Source organism: Aptenodytes patagonicus, chromosome 7, assembly GCF_965638725.1.
Source record: "Aptenodytes patagonicus chromosome 7, bAptPat1.pri.cur, whole genome shotgun sequence".
NCBI classification, from domain to species: domain Eukaryota; kingdom Metazoa; phylum Chordata; class Aves; order Sphenisciformes; family Spheniscidae; genus Aptenodytes; species Aptenodytes patagonicus.
Genome location: NC_134955.1, coordinates 41145567 through 41160092, shown reverse-complemented (window position 1 = coordinate 41160092; position 14526 = coordinate 41145567). Strand labels below are relative to the sequence as shown.

General features: G+C 36.8%; 1 protein-coding gene across 8 annotated transcripts in view; it reads left to right on the top strand.

Moving 5' to 3' along the window:
- The window catches only part of LOC143163499 (uncharacterized), a 259356-nt gene that overhangs the window by 84953 nt on the left and 159877 nt on the right, over positions 1-14526 (top strand). Inside the window, exon 8 of one of the 8 annotated variants that reach the window (XR_012995918.1) lies at positions 3224-4327. The exons of the other annotated variants lie outside the window; for them this stretch is intronic. The gene's annotated coding sequence lies outside the window, so the exon portion shown is untranslated. Of the gene's footprint in view, positions 1-3223; positions 4328-14526 lie in introns of those variants that run through there. 8 annotated transcript variants of the gene reach the window in all.

Sequence of the window (14526 nt, the reverse complement as noted above, 5' to 3'; positions counted from 1 at the left end):
CTCTACTAAGACAGGTCTACCTGAATAAGGTATCCGACTCCTTATAAAATATACGGCTTGATGAGTTGCCTAACAGAAAAGCCAACTTGCTGAGTACAGTTGTTAGGAAATGGCTGCAGAGTGAGCAGTCTTGCACATCTTGCCTCCCTCTAGATGTGAAGAGGTTTCAAGTTTTCTCCTTTGGTCTGAAATCTACCACTCTGAGCTGTGGCTCTTGAAGGTGGGTATAAAAGTTCTTTATTTTCATAAAGAAGAGTGATACCAGCCTCCTTGGTCCATCACTAATTCTGCCTGCCTGCCTCCTAGGGGATGCCTAGTTAATGTGAAGTCTCTCCTAGTGTGACAGGATTCAAACTCATACTTTTGGTGCACTCATCACAAGAGTACCTTTGAAGACTGTTCTGTTGGAGCAGTTTCTTCTTGCATGGAATAATTAGAAAGAGCAGGAGCAACCACTAACATGAATTTGTAACATCAAGTTGAAACCACTCAACTTATGGAGAAAAAAACGTACATCTGTTTCATGTTATGCAGAGAATAAAGTTCACATATCCATTGAAGCATAGGTCAGTACCTGGATGTAGTTCTTTCCAGGCAAGAGTCCTTGCACCTGGCATAAAGAGTCATACTGATTCATGCTTGCTATTCTCCTTCAGTGCAACACATTCATCTATGATAGTTAATATAGTTATATAATTATACTATACACATAGCTATATAGTAATATTATAAGTATGTTATTATCACTATTTCATGCATTGTCTCAACAAGAGAAATTGACTCTCTGTCCCTCAAGAGCCTGGGAAATAATTTTGGATAAATCTTCAGAATTTTGGATTAAAAGGAATCAGCTTCCTAAAATATGTGGCATTTTATGCCAGACACAATCTACTAGATTTACTTTAGATGAGGCCCTCCTAATGAGATAAATGGAGAAAAGTTTAATTTGTAGGGTTGAACAGAATTTAAGTAGCAGACACCCAATCATGTCAAAATGAAGGCACTCTTGGGCAAATATAAATTTCATTGCTGAAGACTTAAGTGCCCAGAGATTTTAAGTGCCTTCAGAGTAGAGAAACAACAAACCTGTTGTTTTTTAGGTTTTCAGTTCTTTATTTGTGCACCTAAAATGTGAGGCTGGTATAACACACAACTAAATTGTTCTGTGGATTTAATTCTATCTGATCTCCAAAGAATTAATTGACCTGTAAGAGCTGTCTTGGTGAATCAGACTCATGCCCCTAATAAACTTCAAACAGCAACCTGATAAAGCCCACAGATTTGAGTTTTCACAGACTCTTCACACTCTTCTCAGAAACTGGTTTTGATATCTTTAAATGGGAAGAAGTATGGAATTACCAAATGACTGCTCTAATGTTAAGTCCTCCCCAGTTATTATAAATAAAAAAACCCAACAATAAATGCAGCTATATCTCTCAAAATATTTCTATAAAAAAAAGTCTGTTCTCACTCAAGACCATGATAGGAACCCTCCAAGCTACTCTTCATATTCTCTACTTTATCTGTTCTACTCCTGTCCATCGCTTGTTTCCTTATCTAGCCATATTTCTTTACCTGCCATGCACTTCCATGATTTCAGAAAAGATTAGAATATATGGGACAATTGCTTTTTTATTGTATTAGATATAACTTTTTTTTAGTTATGCTTTCTAGCAGTCACAATATTCAAGCATATTAGCTATTCTATTAACAGTATGAACCTTCTCGTATGTTGAGTGCTTTTTGTGTTTGTTAACAGGTGAGTATTTCTCAGTTATTATTTCTACCTGTACTTACTGATTTCTTAATATAAGGAAGATAACCTACTCCGTGGCTATAAGAAAACCAAGGGTCATGAAACTTGAAGGTCTTTTAAAATATTCTAAGGATATTTTAAAACATGTATATTTGTACAACCATTGAAAAATTTACAAATGTCTCTTTTTATTTAACTAACCCATAACTTCAAGGTAATATTAGATCGGAACAGATGTGCATAGTATTTGGAACAAGCTATGCAAATATTTCGAAGCACAATCACCATAAGTTGAATTTGGCAGAGTAGAACAGATGTGTCCACCTGTTAAGAGACTAGGCTATCAGCACTGGGGATGCAAGATGTGATTGAAGTCCATAATAGGAGCTATTTAGGAATGCATCCAGGTTAGCAGGAGGTAGCAGAGATTCTGATTACTGTATCATTCCACTTTTCCCCAAAGCGATCAATGAGTTGAATTAGGCAAATGGAATAGTACACCCAGGACCACTGAAGGGGGGATGAATGTCCTACACTATGTGAAAACAGTGCAGAAATTATACCTGTTTTTCAGTAATGATGAAAGAAGGAGAGAACAGGAAGTTCTACAGGGGCTACAGAATACAGTGGACGCCAACAATCTTTATTTATTCTGTTTAAATTTGACATCCTGAAAAGCAAGCAAAATTATTGATTCAACTACCATAGCAATGTTAGCAACTGATTAATTTCTCTTTGAGCCACTTCAATAAGCTGTGAGAATAATCATCCAAAAGCATACCCAATGCACAGCGTATCACATTCATTTTAATGTGAATTTTGTTCAGCCAGGATTGGAAATTACTTCTGCTTCCATGTATGTATTAATAAAGGACAGGAGCATAACATAGAAGAGATACAGATCAAAGTCAGGTTTTAGGCAGTAAAATGCAAAGAGAACGAGACAGGTATTGTGGTGGGTTTGTATTTTCTTGAGAAAAGAATGGTTTACATTTTTTTGTTGTTGTCAAAAAATAGCTCAGTAAAATGTATTCTTACCACTTCTGCTTGCCAGCTCATATCTCCTGATTACTCCTCACTACTTCATGCCTTTAGTACTGTCTTCATTGTGGACCAATGTATCTGCAGAAAAATAAACTACAGATTTGCTCAACTTTTGGGTTTTCAAATGAAAATCTAATTTGGTGTCATTGTTGATGATGAGCTGTGAAGCAGAAAAGACATGGCTTTATTTTCAAATGCTGGCTTAGAGATATAAATGTTAATAATGAAAAGTCCAATTTTGATTTTCTAAGTTGAAATAAATTTTATGTAGATATGAGTGAGGAAGAATACATGTGCCAATGCATTATTTTTAATTCCATTGTTGTTACTATTTAAATATTTTCTTAGTAAGATTGCTATCTATGAGGTGTGGTATTCATCTGCAAAAGTCCAAACTGACATGTGAAATTTGAATGCTTACAGGTATCAAACAATTAATTTTATATCTATGAACAGTCGAAGGAAGTTAACTATGAATCATCCCTAACACTGGAAGTCCTCACACTTTAGACAAGACTTGTAGACTTTTATACATTATGAGAAAAGTACTTTGAAATGCTGTGTGACTGTGGCAGACCTGGCATTGAAGGATTAAAAATACAAGTAATTCTCTGGGTTCTCAAAGTTACAGCAATTGCTCCATTCTGATTTATTGTAATTGTTACTTCGGGACTAAAAAACCACATAAAGAGATCAGACCAGGGCGTGGAAGTACACAAAGAAAGAAGGTATATGAGAGAAATCCTCTAAGATCATCTTTCTTTAATTGGAGCTAGAAAAAACAATCTGTTTTTCTATATAGATCTTTTCACATGGAATTCTTTGGTCAGTTTTCAATATATTATTTAGCATGAGATTATACTTTTGTAGTTCTGTTTATGATAGCTGATAAATAATATGTTATCAGAGGTCAGTCTTTAACGTGTACAATTCTGTCAGCATCACAGTGTAACCATCAGTTGGAATCAGTTGGCTTGAGCTGTATTTTTATCTTCTAGTTCATGCAGAATTTCCTCAGTTTTCTAGAAATTTTGTGGTAAATTGAAGTCAGGAAAAAATTTGATAGTTCTTGCATTAAAATTGTTGATTTCAGTTTGTCCTGTTGTGTCTACTTTTTAGCATGGTTTATAGTATGCTCAGATAAACTACATACCTTCTCAGGAGGGATATGCACATATGAGCAATTACCATCCCAATTTTCTGAAGGCTGTCATAATCAAGAGCGATGTGATAAAGAAAAATTTCTTTTAATCTCGAACTTCTATATTATTATTGCAAAATTCTTGAATCTTGAGTCTTACTTTAAGGAATAATCCATTTGCTTGGGAAGATGAAGTAAGGCAATGTGCAACTAATATCGACAGTACATTTCCTAACCTTCCTGATCGTTTAAATTTAGATTTATAAGCATCCTTTCATCATTGGGACATAATGGTTAAGTAGCGATAGATTGCTGCTTTGACTGGCATGATAATATGAAATTGTACAGAAATAAATTTTCTAATTAGAAAACACCTTCCAGATTAAAAATTCTGTTTCATATCACAATTAATCTTTACATTACCAATGGTAAACATTCTATAGTAGATCATTTTAAGAATGTTATTAAGGGTTCATATTGTTCTTCTGATAGTAATTGTAAACTGAAAAAAAAAAAATTTTTCAAGTTCTTTGTCTCTCCTCAGAAGAAACTTTCAGTTGTAATCATCTGGATCAAGTAGTTCTGTGCATTTTCAGCTAACATTCAGGTGGGAGAAGCATGAGACTACCAAACTCATTTTCGTGTAAACGAGAATGAAACCGAAATCAAATCCCAGTGTAAAAATCAATGAATTAGAATTGATAATTTTTAGTTTCAGAACACAGTGTAAATGAATGGATAATATAAAGAGCTAGAAAAGGAAAAAAAAAAAAAAAGTTTTTTCTCTGCCCATAGGTTTTGGCTATGGTCATTTCAATCAGAAAGGCTTTTGAGTCAGAACAATAAACACACTGCAGGTTGGTGGCCCCCAAATGATACCTTTCTGCTGTTGACAAGTACTTAAACAAGCTGCTTTTAGCAATGTTTTATCTACTGTTAGAATGAATAAAGCTGTGCTTGTAAACACAGCCAAAAGACAGGATGGGTTTTAAATACTTTTGTTCCTGCTGAGCCATTACCAACACCTGCAGTTAAAATAATTATTTCAAATGTTTTTCTTTTTAAAAGAAGGAGTAGTTAGCAGTAGACCTGTCTTGTTATGGTAAATTAACATCTGCAGTTAATATGATTCCCCTTGGTTGTAAACATCCTGAATTAAAGCTTGTTATCTCCTTTAGAAGGTATGTTTTATGATTTCACCTGTTTTGCAGAGAGATAATTAAACATTTCGCTGAAGTACAGGTTGGATGACTATGATCTTATTTTAGCCACCACAGAAATTATGGAATGTTTTTACAGCAAATATTGTGAGTATTTAATTAAAGCCTGTCCTGAAGTAAAGCAAGCATAACCAATGAAGATAGTAAAAATGGATTAGAGGTTCTGAGACTGAAAAGAAGACAAGAGCTGAATATAAGGTTTGGTTGTCTTATTTTTTTTAAAGAAAAACTTTATATATATTAGGAGTTGAAGAATTTATTTTAGAGTGTTATAACTTCAAGATATTTCTGTATGTCCTGTCTTTGACCACGCACTGTAACTTGACCAAATCAGAGCTGATCAAGCTCTCAGTCCAGTGGTATTTTCCCACCTTCTGTCAGAATTCCGCTCTATCAGAGTAAGCTCTCAAAATAAACTCTGTTACTTTATATATCAGAATAAGCTCTATCAGCTTAACATCTGGTGCAAAATTATTTGAAACCTTTGGTGACTCTGAGGCTAGAATGATTTACATCAGATGAAGAAGCTGTTCTATGTTGTAAATTGTCTCCTAGGTTTCATGACTGCTTTGTAGATTTCATTATACAAAACTATCGACACTAATATTAGCTTAAGACTACGTTCCACTGTATCCTGCTGCTCATTCCTGTTCCCATAGTGTGGAATATCGTGTCTTTCTTTGTGACTGTACAGATAGTTGTTGGTCAGGGTGTGAACAAAAGAACTGATCTGATGTAAAAACAGCAGACAAACATGGGCGAGAATATCTTCAGTGGCACTGCTTCCAAAGCCTTGTATCGTTTGTACCTGTTTATCCTGCTTTTGTGAAACATTCAAACCCACAAGTGCTTTGTGGAATAAGTAAAATTTTTAGAATCAGTTTCGCCTTTAAATATTGAATTTATCTCTAGATAACTAAGTCTGTTAATATTCTCACCATTAGGCTTTTTTATTTATTTTCTGCAGATACTCCAGTGGCTAAGAGCCCACTACAAAGTAAAAAGTAGTCACCTAAAAAATTAGGGGATTAGTGGCACAGAAAGATCTTTTCCTCTAATTAAATGCCTAAAATTTCTCTGTTTTGGATGGAAGAAGATGCGAGAATTGCTTTAGTTAAATTAATATCTGTGTGTTTTTCTCCTCTGTGAACTTGATTTAGAAAAAACCTCCAGCAGAGCATAGGCAACATTAAAAGAAATGAAACAGAGAAGCACATTTGTAAGTATTGCTGTCATCTCATTTTTTTCTGACAGTGATGTTTCTGGCAATAGGGGGAGTTTGGAAGGAGTATCTGGGCAAGTTTCTTTTCAAAGCACGGAACATTTCACTGATCATCTTAGCATCATTCATTTCCTGACCACTGCATTCTGAGCTGCCATCCTCCATTATTTAATCCTGCTTTAATCCCATTTAACTGGATTGTTCAAGCTAGTCTTACCTTTGCAGGAGTTTTTAGTTTTCTTTAAGACCAGAGTAGTATTGTACACTTGCTCCCAGAGAGTGATTGTGGGTGATGCCACACAAATCCCTTCCTCAGAGATTGAGGGCATCACCCCTATTATAAACCAACTACTGTTGGGGACCAAGGTTAGCTTCCATCACCTGTGGCTGGGTCTCCCACATCACAGCATGAATACAGCGTTGTCAAGACTTGGGGCAGATCTCTGCTTTTCATGTTTAATTTTGTTCTCTCTTTTTTCCCTCTCAGTGAATTCTAACCTGTGGTTCTTTGAATGCCAGGTACCACAGAGCTGCCACTACAGGCACCCAAGCTCTTCCAGTGTCAGCTACAGGAAGGGTCAATATTTTCTTTTTAACGGGAAAAGCAGACTGATGACGATAATTAGGTAGACTGTATTTCAGGGTTAAAGGAAAACAATTCTTAAGCCACAACTAATTTAAGGGCTGAGGCTGGCATTATTTTTCCCATATTATAGGACAGTGAAGAGGTTATTAAAAGGAAGTAGTTAAAAGTTCAAGCCACTAGGATTTATGTCCCCTCTACTGTGAAATAAAGCATTTCTTTCTGATTTTAAGAACTGTTTCATCCAATTGTCAGCCTGAGAATGGACTGAATTTTGAAGGGCATTTCTGATGCCTTATATCAAAGGTGACAGACATGGAATGCTTTCTCCAGCTTGTGTAATAGAGCTGTGCTCTCTTTAACTCACCTGTGATTTAACTGATGTGTGAAGGAACTTTAACACTGATTGCTCCCTATAAGCACTTACTAAAAAAAAAAAAAAAAAAAGAACCTGTGATATTAAAACTTGTATACTCTGTTACTCCCTTGTAACTCACTTGGAAAGGACTGTTTGTTGTTTTTTTTTTTTTTTAATTTCAGTTTAGAATAAAAACGCATGCCAAACTTACAGTATTTTTAAAAACCCACAAAATTTGTCATGAATAGCCAATATTTTTATCAGTTGAGTATTTATTTATGAATTACTGTGATGTATTGCCTAAGATTATTCAAATTGGCATAGTTTTGTTGGCTTTGTAATGAGTAAAAACACATTCCATGTTTGTACGAACACAGCTGAACACAGTGTACCTGAACTAGGCCCTGAAATTTCAGAATAAGGGCAGAATGAGATGGAAACCAACTGAACGGGGATGCATGTGTCTTGCTTTACTGAGATTTTTTTAAAAGGAAATAGTCTTGTTTAATTTGAATTTAAACTTGTTAATGATCATCCAGAAATCTCAGTTGAGGAAATTGAGAGGATTGCTTCCAAGACAGCTGAGCAAACCCCAAGGATTCTGATAATATTGAGTGATTTGAAAATGTTACCAGTTCTTCTTAGATATAGTAAGATTTTTTTTGTCAGTGTTATCAAGGAAGTGATCCCTATGAAGGATTTACCTTGAACTTTTTGTGCTGTTACAAAACAATGACATCTGTTTAACGTCAAGTACAGAAACTTGTTTTCCTGCTTCATGAATACTACAAAATCTTTTCTAAAGCCTTGGCAAACAGACAGAAAAATGTGATTATACATAATCCAACTGTATCTTAATCCCCAGCAGACTCACCTTTTATAGCATCGTTTTAATGAGATATTATTAGCAGCTTTGGAACTGTTTAATTAGAATGTTGGCATGATCCTTAGATCAAATAAAGGTTTTTGAACACAACAATGATGTTTATTTTCTATTTTATTTTTTAACAAACAACTTTAAATCATGGCTTTGGATAGAGTGTGAGAATGCCTTTAATATTATATATATTAAGTATCTTTTTACGAAGAATAATTGCATGTAATTTTTTCCTTAAGATGTACCTTTGTTATGCATACATATGTGTGTGTTTATGTATGACTGAGAGCAGCTGAATCAGAGGCTACTTTCTAAAATCCATCCTTTTTAATGAGAATGTAAAGTGTGTTTACTTGTGGATAATTCTCAATGTATTTTTAAAATCATAGAATCATAGAATAGTTTGGGTTGGAAGTGATTTAGTGACCTCTAAAGGTCATCTAGTCCAACCCCCCTGCCGTGGGCAGGGATATCTTCAACTAGATCAGGTTGCTCAGAGCCCCGTCCAACCTGACCTTGAATGTTTCCAGGGATGGGGCATCCACCACCTCTCTGGGCAACCTCTTCCAGGGTTTCACCACCCTCAGTGTTAAAAAAAAACAAAACAAAAAAAAAACCAAACTTCCTTCTATCTAGTCTAAATCTACCCCCCTTTAGTTTAAAGCCATTCCCCCTTGTCCTGTCGCAACAGGCCCTGCTAAAAAGTTGCCACCATCTTTTTTATAAGCCCCCTTTAAGTACTGATAGGCTGCAATAAGGTCTCCCCAGAGACTTCTCTTCTCTAGGCTGAACAACCCCAACTCTCTCAGCCTTTCTTCATAGGAGAGGTGTTCTATCCCCCTGATCATTTTTGTGGCCCTCTTCTGGACCCTCTCCAACAGGTCCGTGTCTTTCTTATGCTGAGGGCTCCAGAGCTGGACACAGTACTGCAGGTGGGGTCTCACCAGAGCAGAGGAGAGGGGCAGAATCACCTCCCTCGACCTGCTGGCCACGCTTCTTTTGGTGCAGCCCAGGATACGACTGGCCTTCTGGGCTGCGAGCGCACATTGCTGGCTCATGTCCAGCTTTTCATCCACCAGTACCCCCAAGTCCTTCTCGGCAGGACTGCTTTCAATCCCTTCGTCCCCCAGCCTGTATTGATACCGGGGGTTGCCCTAACCCAGGTGCAGAACCTTGCACTTGGCCTTGTTGAACCTCATGAGGTTCACGCAGGCCTACTTCTCGAGCTTGTCCAGGTCCCTCTGGATGGCATCCCGTCCCTCTGGAGTGTCAACCGCACCACTCAGCTTGGTGTCACCTGCAAACTTGCTGAGGGTGCACTCGATCCCACTGTCTATGTCATTGATGAAGATATTAAATTAAATATTAAATTAAAATTAAAATGTGATTCAAGGTTGGGAATATATGTGATAAGATCTTACTGATATCTTACAAACCAGACAACTCTGCTAAACATGCCCAGACTATCTCAACAATGAAGCATTCTGTCATTGATTACTAAAAGTACACTAATTGTTCCACTCATTAGTCTAAATTTTAAAGAGAAGAAAAGTCCCTGTCCTGACTAACAAAAATTCATTCTTTATTTGGCACTGTATTAAAAAAGCTGCAACTAAGTCTTTTGTGCTACCAGGAAATCCATTATTTTTTCATGGATTTCTACCTTATCTGTCTAGTGTAATGTGTGCTATCCTGGCTGATACCCCAGCCTCCACCAATACTTTTATTACAGTTTCTTATAGACCCATATTCATTCCGCCATTTGCCCTTAATGAACCTGCTGCATGTAGAGATTTCTGCAAAAAGGCTCAATATGGCAGTATGTGGCTGCCATACTTAAGTTAGCATCTGCTTTGAACTTACTGATCTGCAGTCTTTTGGCTCATCCTGCACAGTTTCATGTAAACTTTGTAGATGTCAAGAACAGCCTGTAGGAAAAGTTTTGTACCCTGTTTTGTAATGCCTTTTTCTAGTTGCAAATATTGAAGTAAAGAAAGGAAACACTATGAATTTTAATTTCCTTCTGGTTCTAGTTCTTTTCTGTTCAGACATATGGAGGAGGTTATTGAATTTCTGATTCTGCAAGTTTGTCTTGTCATCACTTGAAAATGTTGTTAGTAATGGAAAAGCCCTGTTAGTTGCAGGACATTCTGCCCAGATCTTTACCTAAGCAGGATTCAATTGATTGCATACACTTCCCAAATATTCTTACAAGCTCACTTCATAAATTTTTAAAGCAGTGAGATTCTGCTAGTTCCCAGGAGACAGTGCTCCACAGCAGAGCATTTGCAGAACTCTTTTTTTTTTTTTTTTTTCCCCCCTGGCCTATCCCTTGGCTCATTCACATTGTATATTGTGTCTGCACCACAACTGAGAGTTTAACCTGTCTAAATTTAAGCTGAAGGTCAAAATTCCTGATCCCTTCCTTACTGTCTACAGAATAGAAAATCTGCTATTTCCTCAGGGAAGCAGAAATGGGTAAAACTATTTTCTACCTTTTAATCTCAAGACTGCAGGAAGCATATAGGGATATTGTGCAGGTGGCAGCCCACCAGAAGCATTCTGTTGCCAATATTTCAAGATCCCAGACCAAAATGGGATATTCCTTGGAGAAGCAAAATTGGCCAAGGACTAGTCAGGGGTTCTGCCTTCTATCTAGCATTGGCCAATGGAAAGGAGACCTCTGAAAAATTGGTCAGATAAGTTTTCTGCAACTCATAGGCAATATTCACTTCAACAGTGAATACAGTGGTTCCCAATGGTTTAGGAAGGTCAACGATTAGCTCTCAGGTATGAGAGCAGATGAAGGAGCTTGGACCATGGTGAAGGACTAACTTACAGCTGGAAAGATTTGCATAAAGTCGGGTTTTGTTGATTTAGATATCCGATTCAGACATTCAGATATACAGGATGCACAAAATGCTCTTACGCTTTTACTAGGGAAGTGATCATGCCCCTGGACTTGGCACTGGTGAGGCCGTACCTCAAACACTGTATTCAGTTTTGGGCCCCTCACTACAAGAAGGACGTTGAGGTGCTGGAGCGTGTCCAGAGAAGGGCAACGAGGCTGGTGAAGGGTCTGGAGCACAAGTCTTATGAGGAGCGGCTGAGGGAACTGGGGTTGTTTAGCCTGGAGAAAAGGAGGCTCAGGGGAGACCTTATCATTCTCTACAACTACCTGAAAGGAGGCTGTAGTGAGGTGGGTGTCGGTCTCTTCTCCCAAGTAACTAGCGATAGGACGAGAGGAAATGGCCTCAAGTTGTGCCAGGGGAGGTTTAGATTGGACGTGAGGAAAATTTCTTTACTGAAAGAGTGGTGAAACATTGGAACAGGCTGCCCAGGGAAGTGGTTGAGTCACCATCCCTGGAAGTATTTAAAAGACGCGTAGATGAGGCGCTTAGGGACATGGTTTAGTGGGCATGGTGGTGTTGGGTTGACGGTTGGACTCGATGATCTTAGAGGTCTTTTCCAACCTCAGTGATTCTATGATTTTGTAACAAATCCACTTCCTGCAGGGAAAATCTTAAAAGGGTAATGAGTGTCCTTGTAGTCCAGTAAATACAGAACGGACATCCCTACTATCAGAGCATTAGCTCTGTATTAAGCAAGCAGCACAGGCATCAGCAGGCCTGTGGCTGTCAGGCTTGCTGTCTGGTCTATTTTGGCTTGATTGGAGTTTAGGTTTAGCTTGCTTAGTCGTAACAATAATTGTTTAATAGCCAGGTGGCTGTCATCTAGTTTGTTTCAGTTCTATTTACCTTTGTATGACTGTGTGGAATAATTCATATCATTAAGAATTTTGATGCTAGGAGGCATAACAAGTAATTGTGCTCTCTGAGTGAATTATTTCTGCAGCAAAACTATGACGCAGTGTAAAGGACTACAGGACTACAGTCTCTGACATCAGAGACTCCATGAATATCCAACAGTGGTCAGTTGCTAAAAGAAATACAAACTTAGGAGCTGGACAAAGCCATTTTTTGGTAATAAAAAGGATGAATAATAATTGTCTAACATGTACAATGCACTATATAAAGCAAAGTTGGCTGTAACATGAAATTATGGACCAGTAAAAAAAGAGCAAGGTCTAAAATATGTTAAAAACCCTTAGAAATATATGCCCAAGTGGACACAGGAGTGAGGAGGAAGGGAAAACTGTCAATAGCAACATCCTGTGCCTCTGTCATTAACATTACGTTCCTCCTGCTGAAGACCTCAGGGTTCTGCCAGCTTTCCAAACCTTTTCCCACCTGACCAAATCTGTTGACCTTAAGTCCAAAGGAGCAGTAGAAGGGTGGGGATAAAACCAGAAAAAAGATGTATATAATGGGAGATTTTGCTGGATAACAACTTTTAACTGTAGCACCATTAATTGGTTTGTTTTGTATTTAAAGTGTGTTACTATCTCTATAACTGGACTAATAGATTGTATTGTTGTTTGTTGTATTTTGGTTGTATTTTAAGAATTTTTTAGTTAGACTAATGGTAAATTCTTCGCTTGACTTTTTATTCATAACAGGATATTGAGTTTAACAAAAGACTTAAGAAAGTTGAATTCTTTAGGACCTGCATTAGAGAGATGCAAAATGTTAATGCAAAGCACTTTTGCCATAGGCTTGGTCCCAACAAAATAAATTATTTTATCCTTTTGCTGAGGGGGTGTGATGACTGTGTATCAGGACCATCTTGTTAAGTTTCTTTCTGCCTAGTTTCCTAAACTTGCACTTACAAACTTGATTTCCAAATTTAATTCATGCTAGTGCACTCTTTAATAGACATATTTAAATTCTTTGGCTTTGGGAGTTAGTGGTGGGGTGAGCAAATGTAAAGAAATCTAGAAGTCTTGCTAAATTGATTTTTCTTTAGAAGTTTTCTCTGTTATCCTGCCAACTTTTCTAAATAGTAACTGATTATGTCTTGCTGTTACAACAGCAATCACTCTTAATTAAGTCTCTGCCTCTTCCAAACAGCAATTAATAAAGCTTAGATAAAGCCTGCATAAGCCAACCCTAAGGTCACTAGCACGGATAACAAAACTGTAAAAAGGCATCTGTCTTTCTGCATATATCTGAGTAAATATGTGCAGAAATACAAAATGGGGGTTATCAAGCTGCCAAGGTCTTAAATTTGTTACATTTTATTAATTTGAAGGGAGGCAATGTAAGCTGTTTATGATACCACATGATGTGGCATCCCCAGGTTTCATGAGAATTTGAGAGTATTGTGGAAAGAAGCCCTTTGAATTCTGGGTATGGAGAACACCTGCATTTTATATTTGCAGAAATCTATGGCCTATCTATCCCATATGAAAATCTCTGTGTCATGGTTAGAGTTAACACACATATTTAGACTAATTAGTCCAGCACTAAACCTAGGTAGAAAAATACATTTCTATAAAATTATGCAAGTAATAGCTAGAGATCTGCATCGGAAATGGAAAAGTATCTAGGAAAATAAAAATGTAATGTTTTAAGATTTTAATAAATGAAATAATTCAGTTTTGATAATGGTTTTGTTCAGAAATTGACACAAGCTTTTAGAAAATATTGAACAGAGAAATAAGGAAAAATGTTTCTTTTGAAAATGAACTAGAAAATCTTTTTTAAACAAAAAATCAAAAATTTCTTTTAGGAAATTTAGGAAAAAAAGTTGTTTTCAGTGTCTTGACAAATGGAAAATCTACTGCTGTTGGTTATGTTAATGGTGAATCATGTTTATCATTGAAATAAAAAGGCTCACTTCTAGCTTGAATTTATCTGGTCTTATCTTTCTGACATGAGACATTTGTGTGTCTATACACTACACTAAAAAACTTTATTTTATTTTTTTTTTACCAAGAAGGATTCTTAAGCATCTGTTTGGTAAGAGAACAAACTGTCTTGCTGTAAAGTTTGCAAAGCCCTTACATATACTTTTCAGTTTCTTCTGAAGTCTTCCCAGCTTTTCAATATTTTTAAAATCATGACAGACAGGATACAATATTCCAATATCTATCTAAGCAGCCCCATACATGGAAGTAAAGTCTCATTTATTTGGCTACTAACTAGTTTCTTATTTATTTACCGGTGGCTTGTGTTAAGCCCTTGGTTGCAACATCGTAATTCAAGGTCACACTTAGTTATTAACTACAAAGTCCAAATTCTGGAATTGCTTCACCAGGACAGAGTCCATCTGTTCCTACTGTATAGGTACAACTTCAGTTCTTTGTAAGGAGGTTTTTGACCTTGATATGGCCTTTAGTGTATAATTACATCTACCATGTATCTGCATAGTTTTCTATTTCAGTCTCCAGTTTTCACATGCAGTTCATTTATGAAGTCAGATT